A 14,857-nucleotide genomic window follows, 5' to 3' on the forward strand; every position below is an offset into this window, starting at 1 on the left:
GGAGCCAATATGAGCATCTAGGTTCCGCTATTGGTTATTGATCGAAGATGTGTCTCGATCATGTCTACATAGTTCTCGAACCCGTAGGGTCTGCCCGCTTAACATTCAATGATGATTTGTATTATGAATTATGTTTTTTGATGACCGAAGTTTGTTCGGTATCCCGTATGAGATCACGGACATGACGAGGAGTCTTGAAATTGTCGAGAGGTAAAGATTTATATATTGGAAGGTGAAAGTGCAACTAATCCCTGGGTGGTTTTGGTAATTCATAAAAACATATAGTTCATTGAACAAATGCTATTTCAAGGTGATCATTTCAGAAAGTTCAATGATTGGCATGGCATGGACTAGAGATGCGGACCCCTCAAAATGCCAAGGACGCATATTGGCAACAATCTCAAGACTCTACATTTTCATTTTAGTGATCCAAGATCACATTGAGTCCATAGGAAAGCCAATACTATTAAAACGGGATGAGGTGTTACTTAACGACATACTTGCTTAAAAATGATTAGTGATATGCTCCAAAACCCTCAACCAATTTCTCATTTCCACATTTGTCCTAAACCTAAAAGTTAAATTCAGCCCCACCGATTTGATCTATCCGGCGCCACCGAGTTTCATTTGACATAGCCACTGCCAGAAGCCCTAGTCACTTCGGTCTCACCGATAGGGATTTTGGTCTCACCGAGATGGGATTGCAAACTCCCTGTTTCCTTTTTGTAACATTTCGCTGACACCGAAATGAGCGAATCAGTCCCACCGAGTCTGCAATGCAAACTCCCTCTTTGCTTTTCATAACACTTTGGTTCCACCGAAGTAAGCAAATCGGTCCCATCGAGTTTGCCTGACCAACTCTCTATGTGCCTATTGCTGAAATCGGTCCCACCGAGTTTATGCGATTGGTCACACCGAGATTACGTTATGCCCTAACCCTAGCATATCGGTCTCACCGAGATGACTGTGTCGGTCCTACCGAAAAGCCTAACGTTCATATTTTGACCTAAATCGGTCTGACCAAGTTTTACCATTCGGTCTCACCGAGTTTGAGAATTTGTGTGTAACGGTTAGATTTTGTGTGAAGGCTATATATACCCCTCCACCCATTCTTCATTCGTGAGGAGAGCCATCAGAAGGTGCCTACACTTCTAGCATTCATTTTTTGAGAGAGAACCACCTACTCATGTGTTGAGACCAAGATATTCTAATCCAACCACAAGAATCTTGATCTCTAGCCTTCCCCAAGTTGCTTTCCACTAAAATCATCTTTCCACCATAGCCAAATCTGTGAGAGAGAGTTGAGTGTTGGGAGACTATCATTTGAAGCAAAGAGCAAGGAGTTCATCATCAACACACCATCTATTACCTTTTGGAGAGTGGTGTTTCCTAGATTGGTTAGGTGTCACTTGGGAGCCTCCGTCAAGATTGTGGAGTTGAACCAAGGAGTTTGTAAGGGCAAGGAGATCGCCTACTTCATGAAGATCTACCCATGAGGCAAGTCCTTCATGGGCGATGGCCATGGTGGGATAGACAAGGTTGCTTCTTCGTGGACCCTTCGTGGGAAGAGCCCTCCGTGGACTCGCGTGGCCGTTACCCTTCATGGGTTGAAGTCTCCATCAACGTGGATGTACGATAGCACCACCTATCGGAACCACGCCAAAAATCTCCGTGTCAACATTGCATTTTGCTCCCTCCAAACTCCTCCCATTTACTTTCTTACAAGTTGCAAGCTTTACTTTCCGCTGCCCATATACTCTTTGCATGCTTGCTTGAATTGTATTGAGATTGCTTGACTTGTGCTAAGTTGCTAAAATCTTCCAAGAACTAAAATTGGGAAAATGTGAAGTTCTTATTTGGTCAAGTAGGCTAATCAACCCCCCTCTAGAGATACTTTCCATCCTACAAGTGGTATGAGAGCTTTGGTCTCCATTTGCCTTGATTTCCATAGCTATGGTGATCATAGCCTTGGTTTCACAACCTAGGAGAGTATGGCATCTAGCGAGGGAAATTACCACCGTAGAGATCCTTACTTTGATGGTACAAATTTTGCTAGTTGGAAACATAAGATGAAAATGCATATTCTTGGACATAACCCCGCCATTTGGGCTATTGTGTGTATTGGTTTGCAAGGTGAATTCTTTGATGGGAGAGAACTAAATCGTGAAGCTACTGCGGAAGAATTGAAGATGTTGCAATATAATGCTCAAGCTTGCGAATCCTCTTCAACGGATTGTGCCCCGAAGAATTCATCAAAATCACCCGTCTTGAGAATGCAAAGGAGATTTGGGATACTTTGGTTGATATGCACGAAGGGTACCGACTCCGCCAAAGAATCCAAGTTGGATGTGCTTCAAAGTCAACTTGACAAGTTCAAAATGAAGGATGGTGAAGGTTTCGCTGAAATGTACTCTAGGCTTTCTCTCATCACAAATGAGATTGCCGGCTTAGGAAGTGAAGAGATGATCGACAAATTCATCATCAAGAAGATCTTGAGAGCCTTGGATGGAAAATATGATACCGTGTGCACTGTGATCCAAATGATGCCAAACTACAAAGGTCACAAGCCAACTGAAGTCATTGGAAGAATTACTGCTCATGAGATGCCACTCAAGGACAAAGAAGAACTTCACAACAAGTCTAGTAGTGCTTACAAAGCCTCATGTGATGATCCTACATCATCAAATGAGAAACAATCCTTCAATGAAGAATTGAACTTAATGGTGAAGAACTTCAACAAACTCTACAAGAGTAGAAGCAAGGAAAGAAGTTCCAAGTCAAGGTCCTACAATGACAAAAGATCTTCTAGTCGTGAGCGAAATTGCTACAATTGTGGAAGACCCGGACACTACTCCAATGAGTGTGCAGCTCCGTACAAAAGAAGAGAAGACTCACCTAAAAGGAGAAGCAAAAGGGAATAATCACCTCCAAGAGAGAGAAGGAGTAGAGATGATTGTTATGAACGAAGAACCTCTCGAAGAAGCAAGGATTCAAAAAGGAAGGACAAGTCATCAAGGAGCTACACAAAACGAAGACATCAAGATCATGTTGGTGTATGGGTATCCGGCTCTGACTCCGACCATCACTCCGAGAGAAGTTGTCACTCCGACTCCGAATATAGTCAAGATGGAGGTGTTGCCTGTCTAGCACTTGTGTCAACCAACTCCTATGACATATTTGATTCACCAAATGAAGGGATTGGGAGATGCTTCATGGCTAAAGGCCCCAAGGTAACACACCCCGAGTATGTTGATTTCAATAGTGATGAAGATGACTTGCTAGGTGATGATGATTTACTTGTTGACAACTCTAGCGATGAATACTATGATGAAAATGCTATTGATCATGCTAATCAAGATGAAACAAATGACAATGATAAGAAGGATATTGAGCGTCTAACTAAAGAACTAAACACTCTTAAGTTAGCTCATGAAACTACTTTAGAAGATAGAACTTTTAAAAACTCATGAGAAGTTACGCTTTGAAAAGCTCAATCTTGAGCAAGAACATGGGTTCTTAAAGGCCATCAATTATGATCTTCGGAAGAAAAGTTCTTCTTACATTGCCAAGCATTTACTCTTGTCTACTTACATGCCACAAGTAAAATCTAGCAACAAGAACAAGAAATATTCTTCTTCTAGTAGTAACAATAATCATGATAAATCCAATAGTGTTGCTTCTAGTAGCTCTCTTTATTCGACCAATGATTCTCTTAGCCAGGTTACACTTGAGCAAGAAAATAGATTATTGAAGGGAATTATAGAGAAAGGTGTTTACAAGAGCCTTGCCGGAAGTAAGAAATTTGAGGAAATTGTACGCAAGCAAGGAAGGCACCGAAAGAATCAAGGTGTTGGTTTTAAACGGAAGTTCAATGCCAATGGAGTTGAGTGGGAAGAAGATCAATACCCTAAGACAAAGTTTGTTCCTCAACAAGAGAAGTATGAACCTACTTCCCTTAAGGGAACACAAGCTCAAGATGATCTTCCACCACAAGACCACAAGCTAAAAGGCAAGGAAAAGCTTCAAGAAGAGATTGATGCATTCGAAGATGCTCCAAAGGCCTTGGTCAAGTGGGTTCCCAAGACTACGTCAAGTTCTACTTCATCAAGTTCATCTACAACTCCAAGGATTCCCATCAAGATGATGTGGATCCCGAAGAAGAAGAACTATAGAGTTCTTGAGGGTGACTCCGCCAACATACTTCACTCATATTCATGTTGCCAAGGACAAGTGCAAACAACTTCCACATCTTGCACTAGTTCAAGGAGTCACAAACCCTCTTGTTGGTAAGACAAGGGACAACATAACCTAATGCTTTCATGGAAATCATCATGTGTGTGCTTCACTCTATGTCTATGGATATCCTTGTTTGTTCCTTGTGGGACTAACCCATGTAGGTATTGAAAGTGTAACTCACTCCAATGGATTGCTTCAAATGATCTACATCAACAATGAGCATCCACATCTTCAACATCTACATGAAGTCATCATCGACAAAACCCAAGGTTAGTTCATCTCTCTTAAGGGGGGATATCACATCTAGGGGGAGCTTTACTCCAAGAATTGAGCTAAAGCAACTCTAATGGTGTGAACACAACAATGCTTTATGTAAAAGTGGTAACCCTTCTTGTGCTTAAACGATGGGTATGACCTATGATCAAATGTTCTCATTTGACTCCTAAGTCAATATACTCATATATAGATGACCTAGTCATCGCCAATTGCTTGATAGATGCTAGAGTGATTGTGCATGCTTTGCCACATATTTCATTTTCCATTTTATTGTGTGAGCATGTTGGTTGCATACTTTTCTCATTCGAGGACATCCTTTTGTTTCTTTGATTGTTTGGATTTTCTTCTTTGGCCAAATGGATGGACAAGAACGCCTAAGAACTCGCTCTAGCTATCTATGCTTTTCTCTTCTCAAACTACATTCATGCTACATCACAAAGTTTGATCTAAGTCAAATTCAAACCCTCTGTGTGAGGAGCACTCGGAGTCCCAATTTGACATAGACTTAAAACTTCCAAAACCTCTCTGTGTATTTTGGTCTGACCGACTCCTCCATTTCGGTCACACCGAGTTCACTGGGTTGATAAAGTTTTCAATCTCGGTGCAACCGATTAGAACTTTTCGGTCTCTCCGAGTTGCAGTAACCACTTGTGATTCTATATTTCGATGCCACCGAGTTGTTCCACTCGGTCACACTGATAGTGCCAGGATATATATACCGACGGGTCAAATTTTGGAAATCTCTCCAAAACCTATTCACCCGTGCGTGTCCTGCTCTGCCGCCTCGGGTCTCTGGATCATCTACTTGTCGCCAGCGACCTCCCGCTCTGGTCTCCGCTGCCGTCAACGGAAATGCTCCCCTCCGTTGCCGCCGTAGCGAGCTCATCGCCAAGCTAGGGTATGAGCTCAACTCTTTTTCTTTCTCTTAACTCTGATTCCTAGCACAAAGGCAATGCCATGTTTCTTTCCAAGTATGAGATTGATCCATCCACAGAAATCATCCTCTAGATTAGATTTGAGTTGAAAATTTAGGGTTAGGTTTCCGTCGGACTCATCTCGGACCGACCGAATTGTAGGAATCGGTCCCACCAATTTGGCTTAGGCCAGTGCACATGTGATTTTCGGTCTGACCAAAAGTTGCAAATCAGTGTTACCGATACCAGGACTTTGTGAAACCATAGCAAACTCGGAGTCACCAAACTGTGTCTCGGTCTGACTGATTTCCACATGTTTAGACTCCAAAGTTGCTTCGGTGTCACTGAGTTTTACAAATAGGTAGCTCCGAAATGCTTCCTATAGAAAACTAAAACTAAGTTCTTAACTCATTCTTTTTGCAAAAATTCTGCACTTTGTGATGCTCATCTACCCTATCTCATCTACAACTATTCACAGGGTCAGCTCTCATGTTGTTGTGCAGAATGTCTGATCAAAGTGATAGTCATAACAAGTCATAGGAGCAGATGGACTTGAGTGAGGGCACTAGTCCCTCTGGAAGCTATGATGAAGGTAGCAGGAGCACACCAAGCAATCTGCCTAAGGCTCAGACTAGGCAGAGGAAGAAGAAAACTTCGGACTCGAGGATGAAGACTTTGAGATTGAGGAAGCCAGCTCAAAGAAGAAAGTGCTAAAGAAAGAATATGGTGATGCTGCTTCCACCAAGCCAGGACAGCACAAGAAGGCACCTGCCAGGAGATTGCCTATGTCTAAGGCCAGGGGAACAACACAAGAGACCATGACATTCACTATTGAGCAAAAATCAGGTGAACAAGGCAAGAAGAGGGTCAGGAAATCCACTGCTAGAGTGCTTGGAAATTCTTCCATGAGGAGAGACTCTTCTAGTGAGGAGGATGAAGAAGAAGAGGTTGCTGCTGAAGCACCTCCTGCTAAGTCACAGAAGCTGATGGGTGATGCCATCAAGTCTGGGGCAGCTCCTTCAAAGCCCAAGACAACCCCCCAAAGCTCCAGCTCAAGCCTCCAAGACAGCTCCAAAGAGAAGCACCAGGTACATACCAGCTGCAGAAAAGAACAAGGCCCCAGTGCCTGAAGTTGAGGAAGAAGATGCTGAAGCCCAAGTGCTTAGGAAGCTCAAACCAAAAATTCCAGACCATGATGACAATCATCCAGTGGCTGAGAATGTGAAGGAAAGAAAAGATGCAGGTCTCAGACTGTGGAGACAAGCTGATCCATATGTAGTAAGGAGAAGGACAGTTGTGGATTACAAATTCCACACCAAGGAACAACAAGATTTCTATGAAACAGTTCTACTTGACAAGAAACCCATTGTCAGTGACATGAAGTGGGTTGACAGGAAGTACACTGATGCTAATGAAGACCACTTCCCAGGAGTGCATGAGAGCTTCAAGCTCAATGGAGTTGACAAATTTGTGGGTCAGAAGTTGACCAAGTGGAATGATGAGCTCATAATGCAATTCTACTCAACAGCTCATTTTTATCCAGATGGGAAGATTGTGTGGATGACTGAGGGAACAAGATACTAGTCAATAGTGGATGAGTGGTCAAAGCTTATCAAGTCACCCAAGGAGCATGAGAAGGATATTGATGTCTATGCTGAAAAGAAGAAAGATCACAACTATATGGCAAACGTGTACAAGGAAATACCTAACAAAGCTTTGGAGACTCACAAGCTTGGGTCAGTGTACTACTTGATGTCTGGTCTGGCCACTATGAACACTATATTGAGGCACACTTTGTTGCCCAAATCAGGAGATCACAGGATGATCAAAAGCCATTCATCAATCTTCTTCAGATGTTTGATTTGTCACAGAAGTTTAAAGTCATTAGCCTAATTGTAGAGACAATCAAGAGGGCAGCTGCTGACCAGAAGAGGCCATGTGGGTATGCACCACACATTCAAATGTTGATAAATTCCAAGATGCCCAAGGGAGTTTACTTGTTGGACAAAGAGCATCTACCTTTGCAGCCAGACTTTGAGGACAACACTGTTGTCATGACAGCTGAGGATCCAACTTCCCTAGAGGCACAAGAAAAGAGACAAAAAGCCAAAGCAGAGAAAGCAACAAAGATGCCTAGTGCTGTAGAAGCTTCAAAAGTATTCCTCAAGTAAAAGCAAGACCAGCTTGGATTTCTGATTCAATCTACCTTGAGGACTGAGAAAGGACTGGCCACCCTGACTCAGAATCAGGAGAGCTTGGAGAGGATCATTGAAACCAAATTCTATGATCTTGACTTGAAGGTGACTGAGATTCAGACAGCAGTTGAAGAGCTCCAGGAAGAAGCAGGAGAGGAAGGGCAAAGCAACTACACAGGTATTCCATAGAGTGCCTAGAGGATAGAGGTCTGCAGCAGTGCCAGTGCCAGACACAAGAGCAACAACTTCAACACCTGCAGCCACAACTCCCACAGCTCTAGTTGCCCCTCCAGTGGCAACTCCACAAGCTCCAACATCTTCTGATGCTTTTGTCCTTGGAGTCATCTCAACACCTCCTTCCGAAGATCAAGCCTAGAGAGATGCATATCACTATGCATTTTCAAGCTTTTTGGTAACTTGTTGCCAAAGCGGGAGAAAGTGTATAGATCATAGGCTTCGGAGAGAGGGAGATTTGCTTCTTTTTGCTACTCATTTGCTTTGTTTGCTTGTGTGAGATACTTTATGTCTGTGTGTGTAAGATATTTTATATGATCATGTGCTTGATCATACTATGCTTAATTCTTGTGCTTGAATGGTGACATTATCTATCTCTTGTATGATCATTCACTTTGCCTTGGTGATGAGTGCTTGTTCTTATTTCTTATCATTTTGAGCGCTCCACCAAGATGTATGTGACATGGAAGAGTAACCCATGATCCTATTTATTTGTGCATTTGCATTCAAAAGCAAATCTTAAATAATGCACAAATTTAGGGGAGCTCTTACTTATCACATACTTCTCAAAGCGACGATGTATTTCATTCTTATTATCATTTGTCAAAGCTTTGATATATATGTTAATTACCAAAAAGGGGGAGATTGAAAGTGCAACTAATCCCTGGGTGGTTTTGGTAATTCTTAACAATTAGTTCATTGAAGTAATGCTCTTTCAAGGTGATCATTTCATAAAGTTCAATGATTGGCATGGCATGGACTAGAGATGTGGACCCCTCAAAATGCTAAGAACACATATTGGCAACAAGCTCAAGACTCTACATTTTCATTTTAGTGATCCAAGACCACATTGAGTCCATAGGAAAGCCAATACTATTAAAAGGAGATGAGGTGTTGCTTAATGGCTTACTTGCTCAAAATGCTTAGTGATATGCTCCAAAACCCTCAACCACTTTCTCATTTCCACATTTGTCCTAAACCTAAAAGTTAAATTCGGCCCCACCGATTTGATCTATCCGGCGCCACCGAGTTTCATTTGACATAGCCACTAGCACAAACCCTAGTCACTTCGGTCTCAACGATAGGGATTTTGGTCTCACCGAGATGGGATTGCAAACTCCCTGTTTCCTTTTTGTAACATTTTGCTCACACAGCAATGAGCGAATCAGTCCCACCGAGTCTGCAATGCAAACTCCCTGTTTCCTTTTCGTAACACTTCAGTTCCACCGAAGTGAGCGAATCGGTCCCATCGAGTTTGCCTGACCAACTCTGTATGTGCCTATTGCTGAAATCGGTCCCACCGAGTTTATGCGATCGGTCACACCGAGATTATATTATGCCCTAACCTAGCATACCTGTCTCCCCGAGATGACTATGTCTGTCCCACCAAAAAGCCTAACGTTCATATTTTGACCTAAATCGGTCTGACTGAGTTTTACCACTCGGTCTCACCGAGTTCGGGAATCTGTGTGTAACGATTAGATTTTGTGTGGAGGCTATATATACCCCTCCACCCATTCTTCATTCGTGAGGAGAGCCATCAGAACGTGCCTACACTTCCAGCATTCATTTTCTGAGAGAGAACCACCTACTCATGTGTTGAGGCCAAGATATCCCAATCCAACCACAAGAATCTTGATCTCTAGCCTTCCCCAAGTTGCTTTCCACTCAAATCATCTTTCCACCATAGCCAAATCTGTGTGAGAGAGTTGAGTGTTGGGGAGACTATCATTTGAAGCACAAGAGCAAGGAGTTCATCATCAACACACCATCTATTACCTTTTGGAGAATGGTGTCTCCTAGATTGGTTAGGTGTCACTTGGGAGCCTCCATCAAGATTGTGGATTTGAACCAAGGAGTTTGTAAGGGCAAGGAGATCGCCTACTTCGTGAAGATCTACCCTAGTGAGGCAAGTCTTTCATGGGCGATGGCCATGGTGGGATAGACAAGGTTGCTTCTTCGTGGACCCTTCATGGGTGGAGCCCTCCATGGACTTGGGCAACCGTTACCCTTCGTGGGTTGAAGTCTCCATCAACGTGGACGTACAATAGCACCACCTATCGGAACCACGCCAAAAATCTCCATGTCAACATTGCGTTTGCTCCCTCCAAACTCCTCCCATTTACTTTCTTGCAAGTTGCATGCTTTACTTTCTGCTGCCCATATACTCTTTGCATGCTTGCTTGAATTGTATTGAGATTGCTTGACTTGTGCTAAGTTGCTAAAATCTTCCAAGAACTAAAATTGGGAACAGGTTAATTTTTTATTTGGTCAAATAGTCTAATCACCCCCCTCTAGACATACTTTCGATCCTACAGAAAGTTATGTTCGGACACCAGAAAAGTTTCGGAGAGGGTCGGACATTTTTTGGAGTACCGAGGGGTTACCGGAACCCATCGGGTAAGTGTTGGTCCAACATGGGCCTAAGGGAGAGAGAGGGAAGCCCATGGGGGGTGGACGCACGCCCCCTCCTAGGGAGTCCGAATAGGACAAGGAGGAGGGGGCGGCGCCCCTTCCCTTTCCCTCTCCCTCTCCTTCCTATTCCCTCCGGTGAAAAAAAGGTAGAAGGGGGGTTGAATCCTACTTGGACTAGGAGTACAAGTAGGACTCCCCCATGGTGCGCCCCTCCTGGCCGCTGGCCTCTCTTCCCCCCCTCCGTTATATACATGGGCATGAGGCACCCCAAAGGCAGATCAATTGTTCTCTTTGTCGTGTGCGGTGCCCCCTCCACAGTTTACTCCTCCGGTCATAGCATCGTAGTGCTTAGGTGAAGCCCTGTGCGGATCACATCATCAACACTGTCACCACACCATCGTGCTGACAAAACTCTCCCTCGACCCTCTACTGGATCAAGAGTTCGAGGGACATCATCGAGCTGAACGTGTGCTGAACACGGAGGTGCCGTACGTTCGGTACTTGGATCGGTTGGATCGTGAAGACGTTCGACTATATCAACCACGTTAACTAACGCTTCCGCTTTCGGTCTACTAGGGTACGTGGACTCACTCTCCCCCTCTCATTGCTATGCATCTCCTAGATAGATCTTGCATGATCGTAGGAATTTTTTTGAAATTGCATGCTATGTTCCCCAACAGTGGCACCAGAGCCAGGTTTATGCATAGATGATATGCACAAGTAGAACACAAAGAGTTGTGGGCCATAATAGTCATACTGCTTACCACCAATGTCTTACTTTGATTCGGCGGTATTGTTGGATGAAGTGGCCCGGACCGACATTACATGACCGCGTTCTTGAGACTGGTTCTACCGATGTGCTTTGCACACAGGTGGCTGGCGGGTGTCTGTTTCTCCAACTTTAGTTGAATCGAGTTTGACTATGGCCGGTCCTTGTTAAAGGTTAGAACAACACACTTGATGAAAAATCATTGTGGTTTTGATGCGTAGGTAAGAATGGTTCTTGCTAGAAGCCCGTAGCAGCCACATAAAACTTGTAACAACAAAATAGAGGACGTCTAACTTGTTTTTGCAGGGCTTGTTGTGATGTGATATGGTCAAGACATGATTTGATATATATTATTGTATGAGATGATCATGTTTTGTAACAAAGTTATTAGCAACTGGCAGGAACCATATGGTTGTCGCTTTATTGTATGAAATTCAATCGCCATGTAGTTGCTTTACTTTATCACTAAGCGGCAGCGATAGTCGTAGAAGCAATAGTTGGCAAGACGACAATGATGCTACGATGGAGATCAAGGTGTCAACAGGTGACAATGGAGATCATGACGGTGCTTTGGAGATGGAGATAAAAGGCACAAGATGATGATGGTCATATCATGTCACATATTTTGATTGCATGTGATGTTTATCTTTTATGCACCTTATTTTGCTTAGTACGGTGGTACCATTATAAGATGATCCCTCACTAAATTTCAAGGTATAAGTGTTCTCCTTGAGTATGCACCGTTGCTACAGTTCGTCATGCCGAGACACCATGTGATGATCGGGTGTGATAAGCTCTACATTCACATACAATGGGTGCAGGCTAGTTTTGCACATGCAGAATACTCGGGTTAAACTTGACGAGCCTAGCATATGCAGATATGGCATTGGAACACTAGAGACCAAAAGGTAGAACATGAATCATATAGTAGATATGATCAACATAGTGATGTTCACCATTGTAGCCTACTCCATCTCACGTGATGATCAGACATGGTTTAGTTGATTTTGATCACGTATCATTTAGATGACTGGAGGGATGTCTATCTAAGTGGGAGTTCTTAAGTAATATGATTAATTGACTTTAATTTATCATGAAACATTAGTCCTGATAGTATTTGCAAATTATGTTGTAGATCAATAGCTCGCGTTATAGCTCCCTTATGTTTTAGTATCTTCCTAGAGAAAACTAAGTTGAAAGATGATAGTAGCAATGATGCAGACTAGGTCCGTGATATGAGGTTTATCCTTATTGCTGCACAGAAGAATTATGTCCTTGATGCACCGCTAGGTGATAGACCTATTGCAGGAGCAGATGCAGACATTATGAACGTTTGGCTAGCTCTATATGATGACTACTTGATAGTTTCAGTGCACCATGCTTTACGGCTTAGAACCGGGACTTCAAAAAATGTTTTGAACCCTACGGAGCATATGAGATGTTCCAAGAGCTGGAATTAGTATTACAGACTCATGCCCGTGTTGAGAGGTATGATACCTCTGACAAGTACTTCGCCTAAGAGATGGAGGAGAATAGCTCAGCTAGTGGGCATGTGCTCAGAATGTCTGGGTACTACAATCTCTTGAATCAAGTGGGAGTTAATCTTTCAGATAAGATAGTGATTGACAGAGTTCTCTAGTCACCATCACCAATTACTGGAACTTCATGATGAACTATAATATGCAAGGGATGACAAAAGCGATTCCCGAGCTCTTCGTGATGCTGAAATCGACGAAGGTAGAAATCAAGAAAAAGCATCAAGTGTTGATGATTAAACAAGATCACTAGTTTCAAGAAAAGGGCAAAGGGAAAGAAAGGGAACTTCAAGAAGAATGGCAAGCAAGTTGTCACTCCCGTGAAGAATCCCAAAGCTGGACCTAAGCCTGCAACTGAGTTCTTCTACTATAAAGGAAATGGTCACTGGAAGCGGAACTACCCCAAATATTTGGTGGATAAGAAGGATGGCAAAGTGAACAAAGGTATATTTGATATACATGTTATTGATGCGTACCTTACTAGTGCTCGTAGTAACCCCTGGGTATTTGATACTTGTTCAGTTGCTAAGATTAGTAAATCGAAACAGGAGTTGCAGAATAAATAGAGACTAGTTGAGGGTGAAGTGACGATGTATGTTGGAAGTAGTTCCAAGATTGATATGATCATCATCACACACTCCCTATACTTTCGGGATTAGTGTTGAACCTAAATAAATGTTATTTGGTGTTTGCGTTAAGCACGAATATGATTAGATAATGTTTATTGCAATACGGCTATTCATTTAAGGCAGAGAATAATTGTTATTCTGCTTACATGAATAAAACCTTCTATGGTCATACACCCAATGTTGATGGTTTATTGAATCTCGATCGTAGTGATACACATATTCATAATATTGATGCCAAAAGATGCAAAGTTGATAATGGTAGCACACCATACTTGTGGCACTGCCGTTTAGGTCATACTGGTGTAAAGCGCATGAAGAAACTCCATGCTGATGGGCTTTTAGAATCACTTGATTATCACTTGATACTTGCGAACCATGCCTCATGGCAAGATGACTAAAACTCCGTTCTTCAGAAAAATGGAACAAGCTAATGACTTATTGGAAATAATACATAGAGATGTATGCGGTCCGATAAGTATTGAGGCTCGTGGCGGGTATCGTTATTTTTTGACCTTCCCAGATGATTTGAGCAGATATGAGTATATCTACTTAATGGAACACAAGTCTAAAACATTTGAAAAGTTCAAAGAATTTCAGAGTGAAGTGGAGAATCATCGTAACAAGAAAATAAAGTTTCTATGATCTAATCGTGGAGGTGAATATTTGAGTTACGAGTTTGGCCTTCATTTAAAACAATGTGGAATAGTTTCACAACTCACGCCACCTGGAACACCATAGTGTAATGGTGTGTCCGAACATCGTAACCACACTTTATTAGATACCGTGTGATCTATGATGTCTCTTACCGATTTACCACTATTGTTTTGGGGATATGCATTAGAGACAGCTGCATTCATGTTAAACAGGGAACCGTCAAAATCCATTGAGACAACACCATATGAACTATGGTTTGGCTACAAACTTAAGCTGTCGTTCTTAAAATTTGAGGATGCGATGCTTATGTCAAAAGGCTTCAGCCTGATAAACTCGAACCCAAATTGGAGAAGTGCGTCTTCATAGGATACCCTAAGGAGACAATTGGGTACACCTTCTACCACAAGTCCGAAGGCAAGATTTTTGTTGCTAAGAACGGAACATTTCTAAAGAAGGAGTTTCTCTCGAAAGAAGCGAGTGGGAGGAAAGTAGAACTTGATGAGGTAATTGTACCTCCTCTCAATTTGGAAAGTAGCTCATCTGATAAATTTGTTCCCGTGATGCCTGCACCAACTAGAGAGGAAGCTAAAGATAAATATCATGAAACTACAGATCAAGTTGCTACAGAACCTCGTAGGTCTGGCAGAGCACGATCCACACCAGATTGGTACGGTAATCCTATTCTGGAGATCATGTTACTTGACCATGATGAACCTACAAACTATGAAGAAGCTATGATGAGACCAGATTCCGATAAATGGCTTGAGGCCATGAAATCTGAGATAGGATCCATGTATGAGAACAAAGTGTCGACTTTGGTGGATCAGCCCGATGATCGGCAACCCATAGAGAATAAATGGATCTTCAAGAAGAAGACTGGCGCAGATGGTAATGGTACTGTCTATAAAGCTCGACTTGTTGCAAAGGGTTTTTCGACAAGTTCAAGGAGTTGACTACGATGAGACGTTCTCACCCGTAGCGATGCTTAAGTCTGTCCGAA

The sequence above is a fragment of the Triticum dicoccoides genome, chromosome 7B (genome assembly GCF_002162155.2).
Source record: "Triticum dicoccoides isolate Atlit2015 ecotype Zavitan chromosome 7B, WEW_v2.0, whole genome shotgun sequence".
Lineage (NCBI taxonomy): Eukaryota > Viridiplantae > Streptophyta > Magnoliopsida > Poales > Poaceae > Triticum > Triticum dicoccoides.